This window comes from Dasypus novemcinctus, chromosome 7 (genome assembly GCF_030445035.2).
Source record: "Dasypus novemcinctus isolate mDasNov1 chromosome 7, mDasNov1.1.hap2, whole genome shotgun sequence".
Classification (NCBI taxonomy): domain Eukaryota; kingdom Metazoa; phylum Chordata; class Mammalia; order Cingulata; family Dasypodidae; genus Dasypus; species Dasypus novemcinctus.
This window is the reverse complement of record NC_080679.1, coordinates 80889079-80910115: the sequence shown is the minus strand read 5'-3', so window position 1 is coordinate 80910115 and position 21037 is coordinate 80889079. Positions and strand designations below refer to the sequence as shown.

Below are 21037 nucleotides of genomic sequence, written 5' to 3'. Positions count from 1 at the left end.
AAATGTGGCCAGTCTCAAAGCCAAACTCAGCATGTAAATGTGTTGCCTTCCCCCCAGCATGGGACATGACTCCTGGGGATGAGCCTCCCTGGTGCTGAGGGATTACTACCAAGTACCAGCTGATGATGTAACTAGAAAATGACCTTGAATAAAAGGATCAACTCGGATTAGCAGAATATCTCAGTCTGCATATAATACCAGGAGTTAAAAATGCTTTTTGACCTGAATAAAAGGGGGAAATGGGAAGAACAAATGACTTTATATGGCTATGAGTTTCCAAAAAGAGCCGGGAGGTTATCAGAGGGGTTGCCCTTATGCACACCTCAGCAGAGTCCCAGAGACAGATAAAGTAGATACAAGCCAAGGTATTGGTTCTTCTGAGGGTTACAGAGACCCACAGGTTCTATGGTCATGGCAGTTGGAGTTCAGTGCCATGTCAGTTGGCCCTGCTTTGGAGTTTGTGTTTCTGTGTGATGGAGCTGGACTTAGATGTGATTGATCTTTGTCCACAAGTCTCTCCTGTTACTTTTACCAGAACTGTAGTTGGTGCTGGAGTTTAATGTATACCCCGGGGATCTGAATCTCTGGACTGACCATGTGATAGTCAGACCCTGAGCCTCAACAGACTTCAGCTCCTACACTCTGGTTTATTGGACTTACCCCACTCAGCTAACATGGAGTTGAAGAAGGTCAACCACCACACCAGGAAGTCAAGAGTGCCTACAACTGAAAGCAGGAGAATTGCATCCAGCATCGATGTGGAATCTAAACCCCCTCTTGATATAGATGTGGAGTGGACACAACCATTCTAAGGTCCACAGGATGGAGGAATAGAGCATGAAATTAGAGTGGACTTACTGATATTCTATTCATGAACTATTGTGATTAGTAATCAAAGAAAATGTGGCATTGGTGTGGAGAATGTGGCCATGGTAGCTGCTGGGTGTAGGGAGTGGGAGGAAGAGATGTGATGTGGGGGCATTTTCTGGACTTGGAGTTGTCCTGGGTGGTGCTGCAGGGACAGTTACTGGACATTGTATGTCCTCCCATGGCCCACTGGGTGGACTGTGGGAGAGTGAGGGCTATGATGTGGACCATTGACCATGACATGCAGCAGTGCTCACAGATGTATTCACTAAATGCAATGAATGTCTCATGATGATTGAGGAAATTGTTGTTATGGGTGGAGGAGTGGGGTGAGAGGGGTGGGGAGTATATGGAGACCTCATATTTTTTTAATGTAACTTAATAAAAATAAATAAAGACAAAAAAAGTGGAAAAAAACTTAGGTATGCCATGTCATTGCTGAGCCATTTAACCAAATCTACAGAGGAATTTTTGTTATCTAAAATTTATTGTAAATGATATTGAAGCCATTTTTATTTGAGTTTCTATGAGTTGCAACAAATATTTTTCCATACACATATTTGTACATTTTATGACAACTGTGAATCTGCTGTGTAGCAGGACATTTTCACTGGGCATAGGAGATATAAGAAACTAAATCATTATATTTTAGGGGAGGCAAGACATGTAGACAAGTAGCTGTAACACACAACAGAGTTTTAGTCATAGTATAAACTGATACCAGAACACCAATAAAATAAAAATGGATGCTGTTTGGGGATATTGGGAAGTCTTCAATGAGGAGAGTCTTTTGAGCTCAATTCTGAAAGGTGCATATGATTTAGACAGATGAAGATGCAGTGAGACAAGGATATTCTAAACAGTTACCTGTCCAAAAAAAAACATAGAACTTGCAAAGGCCAGAATATATTACAGGAACAGTGAGGCCTAAAACGAAGATGTGAAAAGGGGTATAATGATGGGAGATAGCATTGACAACTAGGCTGAGGATAGTTTGATGCTCAACAAAATGTCCTTTCTCCAGGGCTTCTAGAAAGATTTAGAAATGAAGTTTAAATCTTTGACTACTGGCCAGCCCTCCCTTCCCATTCTCATTTGTATCAGAATCCTTTAAAAGCAAGAACTGGTCCTTCAGATTTATTTAATCTGCTTTCTTACAGTTTTCCCAAGATACTTAGGGCAACTGCAGAGCTAGGAAGGAAACTGCAACTAAACACTCCTAGTAATTTGTAATAAAAATGCACAACAAAACAGTTCATATCTGTTATGTGCCAAGCACAGTGCTAAGCATTTTACATGTGAAGTGTTACGATGGCCTCCAATTTTTTTTTTTTTTTTCCGGCAAGAAAACTGCGTTTAGGTACCTTGCCCACGGTCAAACAACTGGAATTTGATTCCAGGGTTGTCTCACCCCAAAATTTATATTTATATCCACTGTGTTATACTGTCTTCCAATCTGTTCTAAAGTTTGGCTTTAAATAGGTGAGATTAGCTTTTTGGTTTGCCATGTTGGAAAGGGGGTTTGGATGTATTTTTCTGTCTTTTTGTTTTTGCTCTTCTTGTAAAGCTCTGTTTACTTTAGTGTGCTATTTGCATTAAAACATATGAAGAATGTTCATGAAGAGTATCTAATATTTATTACTAGGAAATAACCTATAATTACCTATTTTGCTAAACAAATTACTGAAGATCTGTCTAAAGATTGGCCAATCCCAACTGATCAAACAGCTAGCATTTTTCTATCAGCTTAAAGTATTTACTGTTCTCTTGAGCCAAATTTCATTCCATAAAGAACAGAGGGCCAGACTTAATTGGAGAATAAATCTCAAGCATGCATCATGAAGGATATAGATTTTATTTTATTTTCTACAAATAAAATGTCATGGAGATGCCTTGAACTTCGGGAAAAAATCCAGAGGTCTACAAAACTAAAGTGCAAGTGAAAATAGGAAAGTATAAACCCTTGTGTCTTTTTCACTAAAACTAATTTAAAATACAAGCCGTGTACTTTTGTTGATATATATATATATTTAAGTATAGACCAGTCTGCAAATCCAAAAGGCCACAAAACACCATAGAAATAAAAATGAATAGCTAACCTTTGAGGCAGTGCTAACCCAGCCACAATCATTATGACCTTTGCTGGGTGAGTCCTTTGTTAACAGCTTTGTCATTCCTTTATTTGGAGTTCTCTTAAATATTATATAACAAACTAACAATTTATTTTGCCCAAACATCATTATTTAATGCAGCAGTCTCAAAACAGATGTTTGTGCTCATATAGTGTAATTATTTGATCAGTAAAATAAAAATGTAAATAGGCTAAATATCAAAGGAAGAAATTAGGTATTAAACAATAAACCAAACCACCCCACACAGTGATTTGTATTTTTGTATTTTTGCATTCAGAAGAAACACTTCACTAACACCCATGTTGAAGAGCAGCTTTAGATTAGTATTATAATTAATGTATGGTGTGACTCCTTACAAGCTGTAGTTTCCCTGTAATTTTCTTGTAATTAATTTTTTGAAACTAGCTTTGTTTCCTCCTCCCATTTATTATCTCTTTCTTTAATGCCAGTCCATTGACTCTAAAATTATCTTGGGTGTGGAATTAAGGTGAATGAATATTGGAATTTGTGCTGTTTACTTCCTATTTGAAGTCAGGTCATATAAATTAGAAACTATTCTAGGTGATAGAAAAATCAATGTCTAAGCTCCTTTATACTTTTTTTAACATCAGGAATTTCAAAATCTAAGCCATGGCAATGGTTGCTGAAAGCTTCAAAACAATTTCACTTGGAAGGGAACAATTTTCCACGCAACAGAAACGACAGCAATGGGGTATAAGAAAAAGGAAAAGAGAAGGCGATTTGAAAGAAACTTAGGTTGGTCATGAGCAGAATAAAAAATGTTTTAGTGTACCATATGTTTCTAAATTTTTGTTAAAGTAACAGTGCACTTCAGTCATATCAAGAATCCTTTTTTTAGCATTTATTCATTTTATTTTATTTTTTTGAAGATACATAGATCACAAAAAAATGTTACATTGAAAAATATAAAGGGTTTCCACATACTCCACACCCCACACCCCCACACTCCTCCCCCATCAACAACCTCTTTCATCATTGTGGCACATTCATTGCATTTGGTGAACATTTTGGAACACTACTGCACCACATGGATTATTAAAATATAAATTCATAACAATATCTCCACTTCCAAATACAACCCCACAGGGATCCCCTCTGCCTTCCCTCATTAAGTATTTGAATCTGCTTTATTCCAAAATCAGAACTTTTGCACTAACCATGTCAATATATGTATTGATTTGCTCCACCTTACAATATACCACCACAACAAATCTATTAAGTAAAAGTCAAGATATCTTTATAGTTCCACATCAAGTCAGTTGATAGATCTGTATAATATGTGTCAAAGCCAAAATATTGCTAAGCAGATGGATTTCATCAGAAAGAGATCTGAAGACGGCACACATTTCTTTGTAGTTACTGACTGAAAAACCAAAAATCAGGAAAATACCAAATGAAAATAAAACTGTATATTTTCTCTCAGTACTTCAGCTTTCTGTTACTAGCAATTTAGTGAAACAAATTAGAATAATTGAAAAAAAACCTATGTTTTTTACTCCTAAGTTTTTTTACATATAGTATTCTGTGAGATGCTAATAGGCAAGTTATCTCACAAAATACACTTGATCTATATTCAAATTAAATGAATTTACAATCTTGGGGTCTTTAATATGTTAATCTTCATCTGAATATGTAAGGGGGGAGGAGAATAGACAGGTGAATATGGTGTGCAAGGTCCTGATCACAGGACCCTTTGCTCAGTTTTCTGCAGAACACAAGGTGATTCTTAGAGAATGTGGTCTCAAAGTTATACCGTTATTTAATTAAGAGCTCCTTTCCACTAGATGAATGCTCCAGGAGAACAAGGTCAATTTCTAATTTTCCTCATCATTTTGTCTCATGCCCATCATAGTACAGGCACATAGTAGACCCTTCATGTACATTTGTTGACTTTATGGTGGAACTTTACAATACCCACCAACCCCCCTGCTATTTTCATTTTCTCCATAGCATTTATTACAACCTGACATTCTATATATTTTAAAATTTCATTCATTGTTTATTGTTTGTCTCCTGCAGCTAAAATGCAGCCTCCTTGAGGACAAAGATTCTTGTTGCTGTGCTTGTTTTGTATCCCCAGCATAAATGGCTTTTCTGCCCCTTTTGTTTGAATGTATAATTAGCACTTTACTTGTTAAACATATGTCCCAAAAACTTTGGTCGGTTCATATGCCAGTTGAATCCTGAATCTCAACAGGGTCGCAGCACCTACTCTCCAGTTCCTTGGACTTACCCAGGACTACTGACAAGGAGATGATGATGGGCAATGGTCATCCCAAGGAGCAGAGAGTGTGTGTAACTGCAAGCAAGATAATTCCATCCATCTGCCCCATGGGACCTAAGCCTCCTCTCAATTAGAATTAGAGTGGGCATCACCATCCCCAAATCCTCAAGATTTGGGAATGAACAATGGACTGAAATAAAATTATTATTATTATTGTATTATAAACTTATTATTATTCTAGCAATGGAAGAACTTGCAGTGGCCACCAGAGGTTCTGAGGAGAGAGAGAGGGAAGCATAGGTATAATATGGGGGCATTTTTAGAACATTGGAATTGTTCTGAATGACAGTGAAATGGTAGATACAGGCCATTATATATTTTTTCATAACCTATAAAATTGTGTGGGATAGAGTGTAAACTATAATATAAACTATATTCTACCATTAGTAGCAATGTTTCAATATGTGTTCATCAATTGTAACTAATGTACCACACTAATGAAGGATGTTGTTAATGTGGGGAACTACGGGAGAGGGTGAGGATGGGGCATATGGGAATCCCCTATATTTTTATGTAACATTTATGTATTCTAAAGCATCTTTAAAAGTAAAAGTTAAAAAGGAAAAAAAAAAGCTTAGAACATAATAAGTCATCAATAAATATTTGTTTAATTAATAGTACACCCTCAGTTTTCATCCAATTGGTGAAAAAGAACCTAAGAAAAAGTAATATTCACTCAGTTCCTTTCCCAACACCAAACAACAGCTCTCTGACCCATCAGAACACATTACAGTATCAAGCATAAAATGACATAGATGCTGTTGGTGTTAGTTATGGTTTAGGGTTGGTCAGTCTCAGGTCTCCATGATGCAAGTAATTCCATCTGTGAACTTATGTGTGTGTTTAAATCAGAGGTTTTTATTTTTAGATTTCATTTACATGTAATTCACACAACTACATGCATTAATTTATATTATTAAAAAATAATATTTGCCCTTTTTGATGTATAATTCTGTAAATTTTGACAAACTTATACAGTCATGTAACCATCACCATTGTGACAGTTTGCAGTTATTTTATGAATCCCCCCACCCAAAAAAAAAGATGATATTCTTGAAATAATCCATTCCTGTGGGTGTAGGGCCCTTTTGACTGGACTACATCAGTGAGGCATGACTCAGGTTGGATCTCCACCCTCTTACTGGAGCTTTATATAAACAGAAACACACATAGAGAAAGGAAGCTGCCATGTTGATCCTGCCATCTGAGGGAGGACTGCAGAAAAACAGACTCCTGAGAGGTTGAGAGAAGTCCTGGAGTCTGGATTTGCCAAAGCACAGAGGGAGGGAAAGAGGCCCTAAGGGGCTCAGAGCAGCTTAAGGCTGAAGAGATGAACCCTGCCAAATGCCTCTTTGTCCAGTGGCAAGACACCAGCATCACTAGTAGTTGACTCTGCTGAGCAAGCGTCTCGGGTGGTACCTTGATTTGGACATATCACAACCTTGGAACTGTAAGCGTTTACCCCAATAAACCCCCTGTATAAAAGCCAACCCATTTCTTGTGTTTTGCATCGGCAGCCTTTTGGCAAACTACGACAGCCACAATAAAGACATAGGATATTTCCATCACCCTGAAAAGTTCTACCTAATGCTCTTTTATGGATAATCCCCTCTCTTCCTCTCCAGCTACTGGAAACCACTAATTGATTACTGTCCCAATCATTTTGCCTTTTCCAGAATGACATACAAATGGAATCCTATAGTATATAGTCCTTTGAGTCTGGCATCTTTCTTCTAGCATAATGCATTTGATATTCATCGAAATTGCCATAGGTATCAATAGTTCATTACTTTTATTCCTATTATATTGTATGAATATAATACAATATGCTTACCCGTTCATCAATTGATATTTGAATTGTTTGCAGTTTTTTGGCAGTTATGAATAAAGCTGCTATAATCATTCATACACAGGTTTTTATGCAGATATATATGTTTTTCATTTCTCTTGAATAAATACCTAGAAGTAGAGTGACTGGGTTATATGATAAGTATAGGTTTAACTTTTAAAAATAAGCTACCGAACTCTTTTTCAATGTGATTGTACTATTTTGTATTCCCACCAGGAATGCATGAATAAAAGTTCTAGTTGCTTTGTATCTTGCCAGCATTTTGTGTTATCAGATTTTTTTGAGTCATTCTAAAAGGTATGTCATGGCATCTCATTGTGATTTAAATTACATTCCTACAAGGATTGATATATTGAATAAATTTTTATGCAGCTCTTTGCCACCTGCTTCTATTTTTGGGTGAAATACCTGTCTAGATCTTTGCCCATTGTTTCTTTTAATTAAGATAGTTGTTTTCTTTTCTTTTTTTTTTATTTCTCTCCCCTTCCCCATGCCCCCGCCCCCCCTCAGTTGTCTGCTCTCTGGGTCCATTTGCTCTGTGCTCTTCTTGTGTCCACTTGTATTCCAATTGCACATGGAATCTGTGTTTCGTTTTGTTGCGTCATCATGCTGCATCAGCTCTCCATGTGTGTGGTGCCACTCCTGGGCAGGCTGCACATTTTTCGGGCTGGGCATCTCTTCTTGCAGGGTGCACTCCTTGCACATGGGGTTTCCCTATGCAGCGGACACCCCTGCATGGCACGGCATTCCTTGCATGCATCAGCACTGCACGTAGGCCAGCTCACCACACAGGTCCGGAGGCCCGGGGTTTGAACCTTGTACCTTCCATATGGTAGGCGGACACCCTATCTGTTGGGCCAAATCTGCTTCCCTAGGATAGTTGTTTTCTTATTATTGAAATTTGAGAGTTATTTACATTTTCTGGTAAGCTGTCCTTTAATTTTTTGTTTTGCAATATGTGTTTTTTGTTGGCTTGTCTTTTCATTTCAACAACGCACTTTGTGATTTTGACCCCAAGTGATTTTTCTAACCTGATATTCTTTTGTGAATTGGAGAGAATAAACTGAAATTCTTTCAACAGAGATGCTTGTATGTCAATTCCATATTGATTGCATTTTAATGCCATCTACTTCTATATGAGAGCAAACTGTGGGGGACAGAGTTGAGGTGCTTGCTTTTATAATCATTCCCCTTATTTGGAAACTTGGCTTACTGTGTCAGGATCCTATACAATCAAAAACTCAGGTTGTATCTCTAACCCCTACTCTACCTTGAAGACATATTATGGACATACCTATCCTCCAGGTTTCATCTTGATCCACGGTGATCAACAGGATTTATTTAGCATGGTAAAAGTGAAACACAAGCTAGCTAATTGGATTTAGCACTCTTCATCTGTAGTTCCTTTCAGTGAGTATAAATAGTTGTAAGAATGCACTCAAAATCTTCTTTTCAACTTTTATGTAACTGACTAAAGTAGAGAAAGGAGAGATAGCCAGGGACAAACTGTTTAAACTGGAAATTTGGTGGCATGCTACTGCAGTCTTCATTGTGCTGATAAGTAGTAAAGGCCTATATTTTACTGATGATATTTACTTATTATAGATGTGTTCAAACAACTAAGGTGGTAATCTGTCATATCAGACATTTGATGGGTTTCAGATCCTTTAGTGGGAAAATTTATTTGTTCTGAGAAAATTACTGATATAGTGCTAAATGGTTTAGGAGAAAGAGTACAGGGCTCACCAGGAAGTGTTGTTGGCATTTGGAGCCTACCATGAATTAGATATAAAGAAAGTAAGAGTAACCTCTCTGAGTTACATAGCATATGCAAAAACTGATGGATTGCAGCAGAGGTGCATAATGATTCCTTAAAAGGGTAAAATATCTTCTTAGTCATGACTTTCCAGTAACCATGGTGAATGTTAGTGCATCTATTCAACCAGAAGAGCAAAATGGTCATCTAACAAAACGCGTAGAAGAAAGAGTCACAGGAGCAAATGTCCTAAAAGTCCATCCATGTAATGTCCAGGAGATAGGAAATTTTGGACTTTTGTGCTTCAATGTGAAGGTCCCATTGACAAGGCCAGACCTATTCTGAAGATGGATGAACTGGCATATTTTACCTGATGTTATTAAAACTTATAATCATTCACATAACTTTTCCTTGTTTTAATTTCAAGGTCTGCCTACAGGCAGACAATTTATTGGCCACATAAGTAAGAATTTTAGTTGCTTACAAATGTTTTACTTCTCATCATAAGTTAATAAATTTGTATTCTGGTTTCATACGTGAATTAAGTTAATATGAGAACACTCTAAAATACAGAACCTCTTTAAGGAATCATTCCTCTCCATTATCGTGATTTTTTTTTTTTTTTGCCTTACCTGAATAGCATTATTTTCTGAACATTTTTCTGTAACTTGGCTTTAAATCAATTTCTACCTTTGTTTTTAACTGACCCTCAGCCTAAAAAATCTGAAATTAGTGTGCTACTTCTATTTCCCTATGATGCATGAAAATAAATATGTAACTATGAAAATAAAAATTGTTTGTTCTTGGACCTAAAATTACCTTTCATGCAGCCCTCTGTAAACACTGCCCTGTACTTTGGCAAATTTACAACTATAAAGCTACCCTGTGAGAAGCCAGCTGACCTTCTCCAGTGACACTTGCTCATTAAATCTTTTTTACATTTGAAAATTATGTACTAAATAATTACAAGACTAGGCACATCACACAACCTATCTCTCTAGTGCCTCAGAATCAATCTTCATGTTAGTAATCAGTTTACATTCTGTTAATTTGAACTTTGAGATTTATTGAAATTATTTTTTTTAAATCAGTACCAAACCTATAAAGGTCATTCAGTCAAAACAGAAACACAATAAGTAAATACATTCTTTTGGATAACTTCTTTACATTGTTCATAATAACTTTTTGATTAAATTGAAATTCCACATTTATTTTACATATAATGTTATTAGCTCTATCAAAATGATTACCATAGACTGAGACAGAGGAATAGATGGACAATGTTATGGCAAATCAGCTTCCCCCTAACTTTTACTCATGCAACCCAATAAAGTAACCTGTACCAACAATATAATTTAAAAATTACATACTGCTTTTCTTTCTCCAGAATACATGAGCTTTTTTTTGGTCTATCTGTGTGTAAATGATGTATTATTCCACAGATCCAGAGACAAGGCATTCTGCTGCCATTGTTGATCAAAAGAAATTATTTAGTTGACATCAAAATCGTTGAAGAATTAGCCAGTCCCTGAATATGGTTAACACTTCAGATCCGTACTCCCTTGATGTCAAACCCCAAAGACCTCACCAGGAAACACAGTTGTGATATATGGAAGTGGATGAAAGGAAGCTTCTTTTGAGGTTTTGAGGTTACCTGGGAGACATTATAATTTGAAATGAAAAAAAAAAAAAAAAATTAGGACTAAGTGATGGGTTCACATGTTATTTGTCAGCATTGCAAAAGGAAATAGTTTTATATAATAAGGTGTTCCAAATAACATTTTTGTAGATATATTCTTTTGATCTAGGCAGTGTGCTGTGAGATATACCAAGCCATTATAAAATATTTACCTGACTATAGAAGATACTTTTTCCTCCTTAGAAAAAGTTGACCTCGCATTCCTCATTTTTGTAAATGCTGCCTAAGGCTGTCACCTCAGAGTGGAGACAGGGAGAGAGGAGAGGTATAACACATTGCACATCTCCCGGTGGTCCCCAGAGTCACCCCCATGCAATAAGGTTTTCCTTGGATCACACAATTTCTCTGGCCGATAAACCTTCATGACTAATAATGACAGCTTAGTTTTCTTTTTCTGCTCACATTCAAGGACTTGAAATCCATATTTTCTTTCCCTTGTGGCTTTTGCTTTTAACCTATCAGCTGTCTTACTATCTAAAATTCTGACAAACCTATCAAAAATTCATAAATTCACTTGTTTTACTATAAGTTTGACTTGTTTTTCCCTGAATTAATTCTCAGTGAGGTGGATTGACATCGTGCACATTAGATGTCATGAACTACAGCCCCTTGGTGCAGTTGTATCCCACAGATTTATATTATTTACACTGAACAATATTTTCAAAGTATTGAATTAGATACCAGTTTTAAAAGCAGAGAGATTTTATGTAAAAATTCCCAATTTCTGGCTTCTCTCCAGTGTGCCCCACTCTCCAGAGGCCAAAGCTTCAAACTGACTCATCCTACTCATTTCCATTGTGACCTGGCCTCTGTCCGCTTTTGAGCTTTGGAACTCTGATCTACACAGAAAGAGCTATCATCCTATAAATGAACATTTTGGACATATATTGATTTATTTCATAAAATTTTATATTTTGAGTTCAGCAGTAATAGTCTGGATATCTTTGGGGATATTATACTTGACCTTTCTATCAATTCAAACTCTATCCATCTATAAAGTCATTTAAATGAATTTATCCCATTATTGTATTCCTAATCTTAACCCTAATCAACACTAATTCAAATTTATCAGATGGTAGAAATTGGGATGAAGGTTGAAATTCAGAGATAAAAAATAGAGTATATGTCCTCAAAGTACCTATAGTTCATCAAGAAAGGCGGTCATCTGAAAGAATAATTACAATAGAATTTAATCAGCCCTATTTTAATAATAGCTATCACTTACTGAATATTCTAAATGCTAGCAAGTAGGGCTTGTACATACTGTCAAACCATCCCAATTAGTCCAGGTTTCCACACTGCTCTACTCAAACAGCTCCGTATTCATATTCTGCCCAGTGTCTCCTTGTCCATAAAACTGTGACAATAACCGTACCTACTGTTTATGCATATTGGGAAGATTGAATGATATAACCCTTGTAAAACAGCCTTGGGCAGATAATAAGCCTACAATACATGTTAGCTATTACTATTACCACTGCTACTACTACTAATAATAATAATACTGTTACTACTCATTTCATAGCCATATTTGACAAAATTGGGCATTCCCTTTCTCTTGGAACACTGTCATCTCTTGATTTGCATTTCTGGCATCATACTCTCCTGGTTTCCCTGTAATGCAATTGGTTTTGGTTTACTCTGCTGACACCTTCTCCTTGTTGGGGTGCTTGAAGCTGGGCCTCTTCTTATTTTCTATCTGCTTTCTCTCTCTCTCTGGGAGTAATCATATCTAGTCCCATGGCTTTAGATGCCATCTGTGCGCTCGTATCACATTTATATCTTCATCCCTGACTCATCACATAAGCCCTGGGCTTTCATATCCAAGTGCTTTCAGCACTTAGCTGTCAGTGTCTCAAAGCTGAGCTCCTGATTTCCTCCACATGCCTGTTCCTCCCATTTCTACTCTTTCTCAAGAGTACCCATTCTCCATAAAGCAGCAGAATGACTTTTTATAAAAGTTTCAAATAACTCAAATGCATCTCTGTTGGTTGAGTGATCACTGTGAGCACCATCTAGTTTGCAGACATCCTGCTGGCTTGTGACAGCTTTTTCCTCTCACTGTGGACTCGGGGAGATAGAGTTCAATAGCAATCACTGTTTCCAAATACTCCCTGTGTTTATCACACTCTGATGAAATTCTAGAATCAAAAAGGGTGGTGATCACAAAGATTACTCTCCATCAGGGGCCCCAGGCAGCCATTTTATTTTGCCCTGAGTGCCAGTGAATCAAAGGCTATGTCTTAGTGTGTACTCACATGCCATGCAAACAACCTGAGTGAAGAGTGAAAATTTCAGACTACAAATCAGTGTTTTGTCCATGTTTATTAGACCAAATAGTTGACTTAATTTTATGATTGTCTTGTTGGTTGGTGTTGTGTAAAAACAACCCATCTGAATATAACCCTTCTTTCAGTGGTTCTCAAATATATCCTTCCTGAGACCATCATTCAGGTTTTTGTTCAAATGCTACCCTATTAAGGAAGCCATCCTTGATGTCCCAATCTGAAATTGCACCTCATCACTCCGTGTTCACTTAGATGCTATTTTATTTTTTCTTTTAACATATTAAATGTATATATTTATTGAGGTATTTGTCACTGTTGCTTCTGTTATGATTGTTTTTGCTAGTATCTGTATCCCTCCTAAAGAATATAAGGTTCACAAGAACAGGGGCTTCATATTTTATTCACACTGTTGTACTCCCAGCATCTAAAACATGGGTTCATATTAGATTTGCAATAAATAGGTATGAAGGTGCATAAATAAAGGAACACTATAATGTGTAGGATATATAAAATGTTTAATTGAGTGAGTGCTCTCTGAGGGCTCATCCTGCATCATTACTCCACATAAGAATCTAAGACCATTACTATATGTAAGGAATATACCCATGAAGGATTTGCTTGGAGCTGCAGTTTACTTTGTAATATTTTTAACATAAAACTGTGGTTAGGTTATATGAAGATAATTCTTCATGCAAGTAAGATAAGCTTTGTTTACATATCATTTGGAGAATTCTCAGTTTAACAAAGGAAATATAAAACTAATGTACCCTACTAAATGTGTCTTTGAGTACTAGGGGACATTATATGCCTACATTAAGAATTGAGAAATTCAAAGTCTGTCCTTCACTCTTTGTTAATGATTTAAATATGTTCAAGATGTTTCTTCCTTTTATCTCTGCTGTCACCAACCATATTTAGAAATGGCACATAATGTGGATGGTCACAATCCATGACATCATGTTTTCAGCATCATCCATCACATGGCATTGTTGATGGCTTAATCAGTCATGGAGGTACACTGGCATTACTTGCAATCTCATACCCCTGCCTCACGTGACTTGGTAGAGGCAAGAAAAGAAAAGAATGAAACAAAATTAGTCTTTGGAGAATTAGAAATACCTGATTGTGGGATGCTGACCACAATTGATGGCAGAAAAAGGAGAGGATGAAAAAGATGACTGTGTGAACTTACTCAAGAGGTACACAGACAAACATGCCATTACCCCTTCCACTGCAGTCGTTATACTACATGGAAGATGCCAGGCATACCTAACTCTTCCAAATATAACACATTCTTCCACAAATTTTCTCTTTCATGATGTTCATTTAAACTGAACCTTGTTTACAAGCATATAATGTACAGGTAAATGGCAGTATGATTTTCATAGGACTGAGAACCTAAGGTGCCGGATACAGACTGGTCTGTGGGAGCAGTTCATTTATGGCTATAGCTCTTTGTGCAATGTGAACTGGAGAGCTGAACTGCCTTATTACCTCCATCCCCTTTTCATGGATGGACTGTCAAGGTCTAGAAATTGGGTGAGATTAGTGATTGGGAAAGAAGTGAGAAGAGAAGCAAAATCCTACCAAAATGTAAAATAAAACAAAATAACTACAAGAGCTCATCGTTTAGAATTTTGAGGATGTTATTTGGAATTGTTAGCAGCGATTATTTTTTCTATCATGTTGATTATTTGTTTTGATACTTACAGAAGTGGGTAGCGATTGGAATGTCAATTTTTAATGGTTGGAAGTTGGATCTAAAGCAAGAACATTGATAAACGAGTTGGAGATATTTCAGATGACAGAGAACAAGCTCTTACTCATACAATACAAACAGACAAAAAAAAAAATAAACCCTTATTATCTGGGTTTAAAAAGGTGGGAAAGTACTATTTCCTGGAGGACTTGAAAGGAGAGCCAGCACTGATTTGACTCACATCACTGTCCATTAAAAAGGCCCTGTACACAGAGTGGCTTAAAGAAACATCTTTCAAATTCACTTATTGTGTTCATCTTAAAAATATTTTATCAGCTTTTATACTGACTTGTATATTCTTAATAGATTTTTTTCTTGCTCTTCTAAATAGAAGGCTTCTTTCCAAAATTTAATGTATTGAGATTCTCTAACTTTAGCACCATTCTGACTCAGAACCATGTTCACCTACAGTGCTTAATTACTACTGAATATTGACCAGGAAGTTTGAAACTTCACTTTCAGAATATTTTTCAATATGTTTCCCATTTATTCTGAATACATTACTGCAGAGAATACTAGCCAAGAGCCTTCTTTATCTTCTACCACAATCTGTTCCTCTTGTTATCATTAAGCAAAACTCCTGTTGAGGGAAGCAAGGCTTAAGGTGCTTTTAAATTGGACTCTGGTACCCACCGCTGCTCAGGAAAGCTTGACTACAGAATTGACCATCATATGCTCACCACCCTGATTTTCTTTTTTTTTAAGATTCATTTTTTATTTATTTCTCTTCCCTCCCCCCCTCTCCAAGTTGTCTGCTCTCTGTGTCCATTCGCTGTGTTCTTCTGTGACTGCTTCTATCCTTATCTATCAGTGGCACCGGGAATCTGTGTTTCTTTTTGTTGCATCATCTTGTTGTTTCAACTCCCCAGTGTGTGGCACCATTCTTGGGCAGGTTGCACTTTCTTTCACACTGGGCAGCTCTCCTTACGAGGTGCACTCCTTGCACGTGGGACTCCCCTACACAGGGGACACCCCTGTGCAGGGGACACCCCTGCGTGGCATGGCACTCCTTGCGTGCATCAGCACTGAGCATGGGCCAGCTCCACGTGGATCAAGGAGGCCCAGGGTTTGAACCGCAGACTTCCCATGTGGTAGGCAGACGCTCTATCCATTGGGCCAAGTCCACTTCCCCTGATTTATTTATTTTTTTTAATTTTTTAATTTTTTATTGACTTTGTAATAATATTACATTAAAAATATATATGTGAGGTCCCATTCAACCCCCTCCCCCCACCCCCCCTCTCCCCCCCCCAACAACACTCGTTCCCATCATCATGACACATCCACTGGATTTTGTAAGTACATCTTTGGGCACCTCTGCACCTCATATACATTGGTTCACATCATAGCCCATACTCTCCTCCATTCCATCCAGTGGGCCCTGTGAGGATTTACAGTGTCCGGTGATTGCCTCTGAAGTACCATCCAGGGCAGCTCCATGTCCCAAAGACGCCTCCACCTCTCATCTCTTCCTGCCTTTCCCCATACCCTTCGTCCACTATGTCCACTTTTCCCATTCCAATGCCACCTCTTCTATGTGGACATTGGATTGGTTGTGTCCATTGCACCTCTATGTCAAGAGGAGGGTCAGATTCCACCTGGATGCTGGATGCAATCCTCCCATTTTCAGTTGTAATCACTCTGGGCTCCATGGTGTGGTGGTTGTCCTTCTTCAACTCCATCTTAGCTGAGTGTGGTAAGTCCAATAAATCAGATTGTAGGTGCTGGAGTCTGTTGAGGCTCAGGATCTGGCTATCACATTGTCAGTCCAGAGATTCAAATCCCCTAAATATATCTTAAACCCCAACATTAACTGCACCTCCAGCATATTGGCATGAAAGTCTTATGAAGGGAGATCCCATCTGAGTCCAGATTCATCACACATAAACACCATTTCCAAAGAGGGGCCATCTGCCCTGGTAGTTAACCCCATCGGCCATGACCATAACTCCCGTGGGTCTCTTTAGCCCTCAAAGGAACCAATATCTGGGGGTTGTATCTGCTTTATCTGTCTCTCTGACTCTGCTCAGTTGTGCATGAGGGCAAACCTTCTGCCAGCCTCCAGACTCTTTTTTAGAAACTCGTAGCCATATAACTCATTTCTCCTTTCCATTTCCCCCTTACTTTAGGTCAAACAGCATTTTAAAGTCATGGTATTTTATGTAGACATGGATATTCTGCTGATCCGCATTGAACCTTCCGTATAAGGTGATTTTCCAGTTGCATCATCAGTTGGTAGTTGATAGTGGTCCCTCGTTGCCAGGGAGGCTCATCCCCAGGTGTCATGTCCCACGCTGGGGGGAAGGCATTGCATTTACATGCTGAGTTTGGCTTCGAGACTGGCCACATTTGAGTAACATGAAGGCTGACAGGAGGAAATTCCCAGGCACAAAGTTGTTCTAGGCCTTGTTCTTATTTTGGGTTTATCAGCTCACAAGCATAGTCATTAGCATCAGGGGCTCACTGTTGAACCCTCACTCCCTCCCGGTCCCCGCCACTGTACCTGGGAGACTGTCGCTGCTCCCCTAGGGACCACGACAGAGCACCACTGGCCAGGAACCCAGTACCCCCCCTACTGTGGTTTTTAATTGTTGCCACTATGAGTATATCCAAACATTACCATGCACCCTGGACATATGTTCTGTACAGCTCCCTGTCAGCCATATATCACCTGTCATTGGTACCCCATACCAGTATCCCTCCATTGCCATTGTTGAAACACTCTGTGATCCAGAACTCCCCGAAATTTGAAGCCCAATATAATTTCATGGTCCCTTACTAGGGAATGGCATATAGCGATGAGCTTAAAGGATAGATAAAGAACTTGGATAAAGTTAGATAAAGAACTTAGATAAAGAATGTTGACTTGAAAAAATTCCACATCCTATCTTTTTCTTCCCCCCCCCCCCCCCCCCAATTATTCAGCTTTTCTTCACAGGAGTCCTAGACCACAGCAATGTATATCTGATTTATTTTTAATAGCTGTGATGCCTTGGAGTTATGTACCCCACAAAAACATGTTCTTTTTTTTTTTTTTTTTTTGATCTTTTTTTTTTTTTTTTTTTTTAATTTTTTTATTTTTTTATTTTTTATTGACTTTGTAATAATATTACATTAAAAATATGTATGTGAGGTCCCATTCAACCCCACCCCCCCACCCCCCCTCTCCCCCCACCCCCAACAACACTCGTTCCCATCATCATGACACATCCATTGGATTTGGTAAGTACATCTTTGGGCACCTCTGCACCTCATATACATTGGTTCACATCATGGCCCATACTCTCCTCTAGTCCATCATGTAGGCCCTGTGAGGATTTACAATGTCCGGTGATTACCTCTGAAGCACCATCCAGGGCAGCTCCATGTCCCGAAGACGCCTCCACCTCTCATCTCTTCCTGCCTTTCCCCATACCCTTTGTCCATTATGTCCACTTTTCCCAATCCAATGCCACCTCTTCTATGTGGACACTGGATTGGTTGTGTCCATTGCACCTTTATGTCAAGAGGAGGCTCAGATTCCACCTGGATGCTGGATGCAATCCTCCCATTTTCAGTTGTAATCACTCTAGGCTCCATGGTGTGGTGTTTGTCCTTCACCTCCATCTTAGCTGAGTGTGGTAAGTCCAATAAATCAGATTGTAGGTGCTGGAGTCTGTTGAGGCTCAGGATCTGGCTATCACATTGTCAGTCCAGAGATTCAAATCCCCTAAATATATCTTAAACCCCAACATTAACTGCACCTCCAGCACATTAGCATGAAAGTCTTATGAAGGGAGATCCCATCTGAGTCCAGATTCATCACACATAAACACCATTTCCAAAGAGGGGCCATCTGCCCTGGTAGTTAACCCCATCGGCCATGACCATAACTCCCATGGGTCTCTTTAGCCCTCAAAGGAACCAATATCTGGGGGTTGTATCTGCTTTATCTGTCTCTCTGACTCTGCTCAGTTGTGCATGAGGGCAAACCTTCTGCCAGCCTCCAGACTCTTTTTTAGAAACTCGTAGCCATATAAACTCATTTCTCCTTTCCATTTCCCCCTTACTTTAGGTCAAACAGCATTTTAAAGTCATGGTATTTTATGTAGACATGGATATTCTGCTGATCCGCATTGAACCTTCCGTATAAGGTCATTTTCCAGTTGCATCATCAGTTGGTAGTTGATAGTGGTCCCTCGTTGCCAGGGAGGCTCATCCCCGGGTGTCATGTCCCACGCTGGGGGGAAGGCATTGCATTTACATGCTGAGTTTGGCTTCGAGACTGGCCACATTTGAGTAACATGAAGGCTGACAGAAGGAAATTCCCAGGCACAAAGTTGCTCTAGGCCTTGTTATTATTTTGGGTTTATCAGCTCACAAGCATAGTCATTAGTATCAGGGGCTCACTGTTGAACCCTCACTCCCTCCCGGTCCCCACCACTGTACCTGGGAGACTGTCGCTGCTCCCCTAGGGACCACGACAGAGCACCACTGGCCGGGAACCCAGTACCCCCCCTACTGTGGTTTTTAATTGTTGCCACTATGAGTATATCCAAACATTACCATGCACCCTGGACATATGTTCTGTACAGCTCCCTGTCAGTCATATATCATCTGTCATTGGTATCCCATACCAGTATCCCTCCATTGCCATTGTTGAAACACTCTGTGATCCAGAACTCCCCGAAATTTGAAGCCCAATATAATGTCATGGTCCCTTACTAGGGAATGGCATATAGCGATGAGTTTAAAGGATAGATAAAGAACTTGGATAAAGTTAGATAAAGAACTTAGATAAAGAATGTTGACTTGAAAAAATTCCACATCCTATCTTTTTCTTCCCCCCCCCCCCCCCCCCCAATTATTCAGCTTTTCTTCACAGGAGTCCTAGACCACAGCAATGTATATCTGATTTATTTTTAATAGCTGTGATGCCTTGGAGTTATGTACCCCACAAAAACATGTTCTTAATCAGTCCATTTCTGGGGGTGTGAACCCATTATAAATAGGACATTTGGATGAAGCTACTTCAGTTAAGGTGTGGCTCAGCTAAATTAAAATGGATCTCGATCCTGTTGCTGGAGGTATTAAAGAGAAAGTCACAGCGAGAGAAGCCACTGGAATCAGCCAGAATCTGAAACTCAACAGGAACACAGAACAGAAAGACAACATCACCATGCTCATTGCCATGTAATGGAAAAGCCAAGGAGTCCCAAAGATTGCTGGCCAGTCAAAAGATACCAAGCTGGAAGGAAGCAAGCCTTCTAGCCTCTAAACCATGAGCCAATAAATTCCATAAAACTAAAACATTAGCCCTTCCAAGTCTTTCTAGCAATTCTAAAAAAAAAAAAAAGAATTTCTATAATGCAATGTAATGTTTAAAATTTTAAAATTCTTGGTAATATTTTGAATACATTCTTCTCTAATAACTCCTTAAAAGTTTTTTTTTATTTTTTTCACCTCAGATATCCCATGTTTATTTTTTTACACCTTTTTAATCACAGAGAATGTTACATTAAAAAATGTAAGAGGTTCCCATATAATCCACTCTCCTCCCCCATCATTTTTGTAAATTGTATTTTTTAAAGATGTGTACATCTCTAAAAATTTTACATTAAAAAACATAAGAGGCTCCCGTATACTCCCCACCTCCCCACCCCACTCCTCGCATACCAACAACCTTCCCCATCATTGTGGCACTCTCATCGTACTTGGTGAACACATTAAAAGCTTTTTAGACCAGCAAGGTGATACAGACAAAATAAAATACTTTACTATCAAATTCTGAAATCAGATGGGGCAAATTGTGGATATTGTCAGAAATAACAGACTCTGCTACACTGAGGCCTAAGTTGCTGACACATTTCATAATGATTCATTGGTTTTAGAATTGTTTCACTAATTCTACCCCCAGATAATAACAATAAAAATTTATAATTGGCAAGAGAGTGGAGAGGATTGTAACAGATGTGAAATGTTGGTTTTAGTTTGCCATTAGGAGAATGCTTTAAAAATCAATGAATGAAAATGCGGAAGTTGCTTGCGGGTGAATGGTATCTGCCTGAATTCCCTTTCCTATTGAATCTTTCCATTAGCTTTCTGAAATCATGGAATGTTAAAGTTGAAAGAGAGCCCTGAGACTATCTTTTTTGATCCACTTTTTGTAGAAAGGCAACTGAAGCTTGGTGAAAAGAAATGGTTTGGTATAAATATAGTGAATTAAATCTCCTGAGGACAAATTGTGAGAAGCTAGTCTTAGTTACCACAACCTCCAAAAACGTTGCCACAGACCTAATAAAAACCCAAGAGCAGATTTGGTCCTGAGTAGTGTACATGACTTGCCCTCTGTGAGCCCAGACCCGCCATACGGCTGCGGGGCTCTAGGTATCTCTGCAAGGGT

General features: G+C 38.6%; 1 protein-coding gene across 5 annotated transcripts in view; it reads left to right on the top strand.

Moving 5' to 3' along the window:
• Positions 1–21037, top strand: part of B3GALT1 (beta-1,3-galactosyltransferase 1) — a 617370-nt gene that overhangs the window by 324439 nt on the left and 271894 nt on the right. The gene's annotated exons all lie outside the window — the stretch shown is intronic.